Consider the following 9,267-nt stretch of genomic DNA (forward strand, 5'->3'; position numbering starts at 1 on the left):
TGTGATTTATGTACTTGGAGGAACAGATCCCTCTGTTCCTCCACACTACCAAGAACCCTGTCTTTAATCCTATATTCAGCATTTGAGTTCAACCTTCCAAAATGCATTACTTCGCATTTATCCAGGTCGAACTCCATCTAACGTTTCTCAGCCCGGCTCTGCATCCTGTCCACGTCGCGCTCCAGCCTGCAGTAGCCCTCGATACTATTGACAACACCTCCAACCTTTGTGTCATCTTCAAATTTACTAATCCATCCCTCAACCTCCTCATCCAAGTCATTTATAAAAACTACAAAGAGCAGAGGCCCAAGAACAGTGCCCTGTGGGACCCCAATCAACACTGATCTCCAGGCAGAATACTTTCTATCTATCACCACCTCTCTGCCTTCTGTCAACCAGCCCATTTTGAATCTAGATACCAAATCTCCTGTATTCCATACTTCCTGACGTTATGAATGAGCCTACCACGGGGACACTTACAAAATGCCTTGCTGAAGTCCATATACACCACATCCACTGCTCAACATTGGTCGACCTGTCTTGTCACCTCCTCAAAGAACTCAATACGATTTGTGAGGCATGACCTGCCCCTCACAAAGCCACGCTGACTGCCTTTAATCTCACTGTGCTATGCCAAATAGCCATAAATCCTATCGCTCAGAATTCTTTCCAAAACTTTGCTGACCACATATGTAAGACTGACTGGTCAGTAATGACCAGGAAGTTCGCTATTACCCTTCTTGAAAAGAGGAACAACATTCACCTCCTTCAAATCCACCGGTACGACTCCCGTGGAGAGTGAGGAGGCAAATATCCTCATCAGCGGCTTAGCAACCTCCTTTCTCACTTCCCGGAGCAGCCTAGGATAAATCTGGTGTCACCCTGGGGACTTATCAATCTTAATGTTTTCTAAAAATTCCAGTTCATCAATTTTATCAATCTTGTCCTGGTCAGGACTGTATACCAGCTCCTCAAAGTTTCCATTTCAGATAAGGTCCCTTTCCTTGGTGAAAACCGAAGCAAAAAACTCATTTAGGGTTTCCCCTATCTGCTCAGACTCCACGCACAAGTTCCCTCCGCTATCCCTGATCGGCCCTACCTTCACCCTGATCATTCTCATATTCATAGAACATAGAACATAGAAGAATACAGCGCAGTACAGGCCCTTTGGCCCTCGATGTTGTGCCAATCCAAGCCCACCTAACCGACACTAGCCCACTATCCTCCATATGCCTATCCAATGCCCGCTTAAATGCCCATAAAGAGGGAGAGTCCACCACTGCTACTGGCAGGGCATTCCATGAACTCACGACTCGCTGAGTAAAGAACCTACCCCTAACATCTGTCCTATACCTACCACCCCTTAATTTAAAGCTATGCCGCCTCGTAATAGCTGACTCCATACGTGGAGAAAGGTTCTCACGGTCAACCCTATCTAAACCCCTAATCATCTTGTACACCTCTATCAAGTCACCCCTAAACCTTCTTTTCTCCAATGAAAACAACCCCAAGTGCCTCAGCCTTTCCTCACGTATGAGTAAAATGCCATTTTATTCTCCCTAATCCTTCTTGCCAAGCCTTCTTCCTGCCCATTCCTGGCTCTTCTCAGTCCATTTCTGAGCTTCTTTCTAGCAAGCCTCTAAAGCTCTGCTGGATCCTTGCTACCTCCACCTTACATAAGCTGCCTCCTTCCTTTTGATGAGAAGTTCCTTTGTTCTCATCATCCAAGGTCCCTTAATCTTACCCCTTCTTACCTGTCTCAGAGGAACAAATTCATGCATCACTCGCAACAAGTGTTCCTTAAATAGCCTTCACACGTTTGTTGTGCCCTTTCTGTGGAACAATTGCTCCCAGTCAGTACTTAGGTAATAACAATGACTGCAGATTCTGGAAACCAGATTCTTGATTAGTGGTGCTGGAAGAGCACAGCAATTCAGGCAGCATCTGAGGACAGGCAAAATCCGAGGACAGGCAAAATCGACGTTTCGGGCAAAAGCCCTTCATCAGGAATAAAGGCAGAGAGCCTGAAGCGTTGAGAGGTAAGCTAGAGGGGGGTGGGTGTGGGGAGAAAGTAGCATAGAGTACAATAGGTCAGTGGGGGAGGAAATGAAGGTGATAGGTCAGAGAGGAGAGGGTGGAGTGGATAGGTGGAAAAGGAGCTGGGCAGGTCGGACAAGTCCGGACAAGACAAGGGGACAGCGTTGAGCTGGAAGTTAGAAACTAGGATGAGGTGGGGGAAGGGGAAATGAGGAAGCTGTTGAAGTCCACATTGATGCCCTGGGGTTGAAGTGTTCCGAGGCGGAAGATGAGGCGTTCTTCTTCCATGCGTCTGGTGGTGAGGGAGCGGCGGTGGAGGAGGCCCAGGACCTCCATATCCTCGGCAGAGTGGGAGGGGGAGTTGAAATGTTGGGCCACGGGGCAGTTTGGTTGATTGGTGCGGGTGTCTCGGAGATGTTCCCTAAAGCGCTCTGCTAGGAGGCGCCCAGTCTCCCCGATGTAGAGGAGACCACATCGGGAGCAACAATAAATGATATTAGTGGATGTGCAGGTAAAACTTTGATGGATGTGGAAGGCTCCTTTAGGGCCTTGGATGGAGGTGAGGGAGGAGGTGTGGGCACAGGTTTTACAGTTCCTGCGGTGGCAGGGGAAAGTGCCAGGATGGGAGGGTGGATTGTAGGGGGGCGTGGACCTGACCAGGGAGTCACGGAGGGAATGGTCTTTACGGAAGGCAGAGAGGGGTGGGGAGGGAAATATATCCCTGGTGGTGGGGTCTGTTTGGAGGTGGCGGAAATGTCGGCGGATGATTTGGTTTATGCGAAGATTGGTAGGGTGGAAGGTGAGCACCAGGGGCGTTCTGTCCTTGTTGCGGTTGGAGGGGTTGGGTTTGAGGGCGGAGGTGCGGGATGTGGACGAGATGTGTTGGAGGGCATCTTTAACCACGTGGGAAGGGAAATTGCGGTCTCTAAAGAAGGAGGCCATCTGGTGTGTTCTATGGTGGAACTGGTCCTCCTGGGAGCAGATACAGCAGAGGCGGAGGAATTGGGAATACGGGATGGCATTTTTGCAAGAGATAGGGTGGGAAGAGGTAGCTGTGGGAGTCGGTGGGTTTGTAGAAAATGTCAGTGTCAAGTCGGTCGTCACTGATGGAGATGGAGAGGTCCAGGAAGGGGAGGGAGGTGTCAGAGATGGCCCAGATAAATTTAAGGTCAGGGTGGAATGCGTTGGTGAAGTTGATGAATTGCTCAACCTCCTCACGGGAGCACGAGGTGGCGCCAATGCAGTCATCAATGTAGCGGAGGAAGAGGTGGGGAGTGGTGCTGGTGTAATTACGGAAGATCAACTGTTCTACGTAGCCAACAAAGAGACAGGCATAGCTGGGGCCCATACATGTGCTCATGGCTACCCCTTTGGTCTGGAGGAAGTGGGAGGATTCAAAGGAGAAATTGTTAAGGGTGAGGACCAGTTCGGCCAAACGAATGAGAGTGTCGGTGGAAGGGTACTGTTGGGAATGTCTGGAGAGGAAAAAACGGAGGGCTTGGAGGCCCTGGTCATGGCGGATGGAGGTGTAGAGGGATTGGATATCCATGGTGAAGATGAGGCGTTGGGGGCCGGGGAAACGGAAGTCTTGGAGGAGGTGGAGGGCGTGGGTGGTGTCTCAAACGTATGTGGGGAGTTTCTGAACTAGGGGGGATAGGACAGTGTCGAGGTAGGTAGAGATGAGTTCAGTGGGGCAGGAGCATGCTGAGACAATGGGTCGGCCAGGGTGGTCAGGCTTGTGGATCTTGGGAAGGAGGTAGAACCAGGCAGTGCAGGGTTCCCGGACTATGAGGTTGGAAGCTATGGATGGGATGATGATTTGACCCCACCCCCCATCACCAAACCATCATCTCCCAGACCATACAGAACCTCATCACCTCAGGAGATCTCCCATCCACAGCTTCCAACCTCATAGCCACTAGTTCGAGGCTGGCTCCCTAGCACAGTAAGGCAGCAGTGTGAACCACTGTGCCACTGTGGCATCCCAAATTAACCTCTTAACTGCGAATTCTGTCTTACATCTGCAGTAAAGCAGAATGTGAAAATAAACTGTCAGTGGCAGACATTTAAGCAGATTTTTCATAACGCTCAGTAATGGATGTTTCTGATCAAAAAAGAAGTACTCATTAAAATGATGAACCACCCACGTTTCGCAAAAGCTTTCAAGCAGGGTATTCAATCACAAACTCAAGAATTCAATTTGGTAAGCAGCAGTCTCGGCCAGATTCGGGATACTTATTTAAGGAATCCGAAGCAGATAATATAAAATGAAGAAAAGAACAAAAAAAGAAAGTAAATTGGTAAGAAAGATAAAACTAAGCAGTGAAAGCTTATCCATGCATGTTGAAAACTAAAATCAGGATGAGTGTGTGAGACTTGGAAGAAAGAAAGTTAGGGGAGTATATGTGGGACAATGAAAGGGTGTGACTGGGGATCTGGTTGCAGGAAACAGGCAGATAATTTACACCCGAATTTTACATAATTCCTCACGGGGAAGACACTGTCAATGTCTCAGTGATTTAAACAAGATGGTGATCAGAGGAAATATCTTGAACACCATTTAACAAAAGAAACGCAGTTTTCCCAAACAGATAAGTCTAAGGATCGACAGCTCAGCCTAAACTGATGCTTGTTTTAAAAGAAGTGATTACTGAATGACTGGCAACATTGTTTGAAATATTTATAACTCTGTGGATTGAAGGAGCATTCCAGCAAGACTAGAGAACCTTCAATGTGGCTTTTGTCTTCAAGAAGGGAGCAAGGCAGAAAGAAGGAACTTACAGGCCATTTCATCTCACTATTTCGACTGTGAATCTGCTAGAATCCACAATTAAGGAATGAATTACAGAACATTTAGAAAAGCTTAACACAGTCAGAGTCAACATGGATTTGTGAAAGGGAAATTATATTTTCCCCAGTAAAATCAAGCAAAATATTGCTGGAGATACCTGAGAACATAACGAGCAGACTTGATGAAGTGGAATGGTCGAAAGTTAATTTGGCTTTCAACAGTTTTTCAATAAGGATACACAAAATAATATTTCTTACACATGATAGCAGCTCATAGTGTGGCAGGTAATGTACTAGTATAGAATGAGGATTAGTTAACATACAGAAGATGGAGAGTAGGAATTAATGTGTCTTTATCAGGTTAGAAATATCAGTCCTATGGCAACAATTATTTCCAATCTGTATTGATGGCTTGAAGGTGTGGACTGAGTGCATTGTATATCCGAGTTGGCAGATGATGCTTACAAACGTGGAAGGGCATGTTGCAGTAAAAATGAAAGTAATCTGGAAGGGAATACAGATACGGTCAGGAAGTGGACAAATTCTTGACAGATAACAGATATTTAGACGTTTCTTCATTGTAGTTAAAATGAATAAGGATTGATATTACGGAAGCATAAAAGGTACAGAGGGGGTTGGACAAGGTAGACGTTGGGAAGATATTTCTAATCCTGGGCGGAGTCTTGACATCGAAGACATTAATCAGGAATAAGGGACATTGATTTAAAAGTGAGATGCAAAGAAATGTCTTCTCTCAGAAGGTAGTGAATGCTGGGAGTTCACTAACCAAGAGAGTTATATTACTAATTAGATTCCCTACAGCCTGAAAACAGGCCCTTCAGACCAACAAGTCCACACTGACCGTCTGAAGTGTAACCCACCCAGTCTCATTGCTCAACATTTACCCCTGAATAATGCGCCTCACACTACGGGCAATTTAGCATGTCCAATTCACCAGGCTTGCGGGAGGAAACCGAAATACCTGTAGGAAACCCACGTAGACAAGTGGAGAAAGTGCAAACTCCACACACAGGCAGTCACCCGAGTCTAAAATCAAACCTAGGTCCCTGGGGCTGTGTGGCAGCACTGCCAACCACTGAGCCACCATGCCACCCGTGTTGGGGAAGTTTGATCACTGGATCCGTTTACAGCGGATGTGATGGGCTGTTGACATATTGGCAATTTGAGGGATGCAAGGAGTTGGCAGGAAAGTGGGGCTGAGTCTTGGAGTAGATCAGCCATGTTCTTATTAATGGGATGAATATCTACTCCTGTCTCTATTAGATGTTTTCTTACATTCTCTCAATGAAAACGAGCTGGTTATTTTCTTGAAAGCCGTTTTGTGTAATTTTGCATTCAGGGAGAGCAGAGGATTCGGTTGAGCTAACCATGCGGGAGGCTGTATTCACGGTGAATCTGGGTCTGCAGCATGACCAACATCTAGAGCAGAAGTTGCAGACTGGGCAATCCTGGATCGTGGGATTATTGGGTGGGAGGCTCTTCCTGACCCAGCCTAGATTTTCCAAATACATTTTCCCAACCTACATTACACCATCAGAGTGGCCTCAATGTGCTCCTTCAGTAGCAGTTTCGAGGGGCAGAATGGAACATCAGAAGACGGGACACAGGAGCACAAATGGTGCTTTCAACCCTTTGTCACAACTCCACCAGTAAATAAGTTCGTGGATCATCTCATTATGGTCCCAGCTGCACTTTACTGTCAATACCACAATATCCCTGATTCACTTGTCTATCAAAAATTAAACTAAGTCAGCTACAATATAATTTAAAGATCCATCCAGCATAAACCTCTGGAAATGAGAATGCTGACTTGAATGAATTCCAAATTTGTCAATCTCTCCTCATCCCTGCACTGCCCATGTTTGGATGGGTCACTATTTCCTTTTCCAGTTCCACTTCTCCACTGGTCACAACAGTTTTTCAATGTAACCAGGTCAGTGATATGGCCAATGGTATAGGTCTCAGACTGGATCAGGTTTTGTGATAGGAACAGTTCAAGCAGATTTCTTTGGTCAGCCACAAATAATTGGTTTATTCTTAAAATAAGTTTCCTCAACACAGATGCAAAACTTAATGACAACAAGTCACGGTCGACACAGAGACACTTCCGCTCTCCACCCGACCCACTCTCCTCTCATTCCAGGGTAACCTGTTAAACCTCCATGATACAAGCCCTCCATCCCATGAATAAATGAAATGAAACATTTCTGAAATGCCTCCAATGTAATTATATCCTTTCTCAGGTAAGGATACTGAAAAAATACCTTCATACACAGCCTTCCATTCTCACTCAGACTGGATACAGTATAGCAGAACATCCTTTCTCCAAAGTTGATTCAAAGTCCTCTAGTGGGCACATTTAAGGTCTTCTGTTGTCATTAAAAATATCTTCAATTTATTGCAAAGTTTAAGATATTTATTTTCGTAGAGTGTTGTGAGACTTTAGAATGCTCTTACCTAGAGACCATTGGGAGCAGAGATGTTGAATTCTTTTGAGGCTCAGACAGGTGGAATCATTTATAAAAACAGATTCAAAGATTGTTAAGGGGTGAGCAGGAACTTACGATGTGAGGGTAATGCTGACAGAAATAACAATTGAAAGCATGGCTGTCTGGAACATCCAAGAACGCAATCGGAAAAGAAATGTTAACGTAGAGAAAATTTTTAAAAATAAAACCACTGCAATCACAAAAGACATGGGGCTGCTCTCTCATTAGAGAAAAAACACTTCTGGTGTTTTATACTCAGGGTCACGACACCTTGGGCGACGCGGTTGAGATTGAGAATGCGGGCCCTTCATGGTAACCTCCGTCAGTGTGGGGAATTGAATTTGCATTGTTGGACTTCTGCATCACAAGCAGCCACCCATCCAACTCAGTACAAGATTATGTAACTGTGACAAACAGAAATGGCCACAGACAAAGAACAACAGAAATTTTCATAAGAAGGAATATGTTACAATTCAGGTAATGTTCAAGGTAACGGCTAGGGATGAAAAAATGTCTGCTAGAAATTGCATTTTATACTGAGGCAAGTGTTTAGATGCTGGCTTTAGCTAAATACAATAAGGTGAGACAAACAAAATAACCAGAATGACTACCTGTGATTGGAAATCGAGAGGCAACTGATCATTTTTAATTGCTCTATGTAAATTGTTCTTACAAAAGCATGAAAGTATGAAGCTGATGGAATATATTATCTGGAGAGTCCGTCCAGATGGAAAATGGATCCCAACACACGCTTGAAGAAAACAGATGTAACAAGCATCTGAGTGACGTCTGCTCACTGACAGGAACCCAGGGAGCTGAATGATTGAAAGTTCCTGTAGCATGGAGCTCAGGTCACAATCAGATCAGCTCCGATCTTATTGAATGGTGGAGCGGTTTGAAGAGCTGAATAGCCTCATGATGCACTTCAATCGTGTGATTAGAAAATATAAAACTCTGCTCCCTCCCCTTATGTGCTACTCTTTGGAGGACTAACATTTTCCTGCACAAGGGAGTTGTTTGGAAAATCATCTGGAACATTCTCTAAACGACATCGTTCACAACATTTGAGAAGTGGCATTCTCGGGAACATTCAAAAATCGTGTGGGGTATTGCATTGGTGAGAGTTTAGGAGCATTAGTCTTGTACAAGAGTACATACTAAAGTGGGTGTGAGAGAGCACACAGAATACGATGACATTTATCCTGGCAGATGGGGGAGGTTACTGACACTTGTTATTGTTGGCCATCTCTTCAGATCACAGATACTGCACTGAGCTCAGACCATGATCAGTGGGTCTGGTGGTGTGTCTTCCTCTGGGAGGAGAATGATCTTCCTTTGTACTAGCCCATCCACCAGGACCACCGTACCACTCTCCACAAATGGTGGTGCAGTTGCCCCTTATCTGCCATGCTTGGAGAAAATCAATCAAGGCAGCTCTGAACTGAGAAAGCTCAACCGTGTGCCCATTGGCTTTTTGAAGATGGTACCAGTGTGAGAGATTGCAGAATATCCAGTTGCATCCAGGCTAGATTAGATTACTTACAGTGTGGAAAAGGCCCAAAAGGTCCACACTGACCCTCCGAAGAGCAACCCACCCAGAGTCATTCCCCAAAATTTACCCGTTCACCTAACACTATGGGGAATTTAGCATAGCCAATTCACTTAACCTGCACATTTTTGGACTGTGGGAGGAAACCCACACAGACATGGGGAAAATGTGCAAACTCCACGCAGACATTTGCCTGAGGCAGGAATTGAACACAGGGCTCTGGCACTGTGAGGTAGCAGTGCTAACCACTGTGCCACCATGGCGGGTACCTCCAGCTGCGATGGAGGACATTGATTGAGAGGGAAACCATGGGGTGAGGTAGAGAGTTAATGAGGTGAGTTTGATGAGAAAACTAGCTTGGCTTAATGCAGATGATCTCTC

This window comes from Chiloscyllium plagiosum, unplaced genomic scaffold (genome assembly GCF_037043375.1).
Source record: "Chiloscyllium plagiosum isolate Xiang-an unplaced genomic scaffold, Cpla_swu_hap1 HiC_scaffold_26, whole genome shotgun sequence".
Taxonomy (NCBI): Eukaryota; Metazoa; Chordata; class Chondrichthyes; order Orectolobiformes; family Hemiscylliidae; genus Chiloscyllium; species Chiloscyllium plagiosum.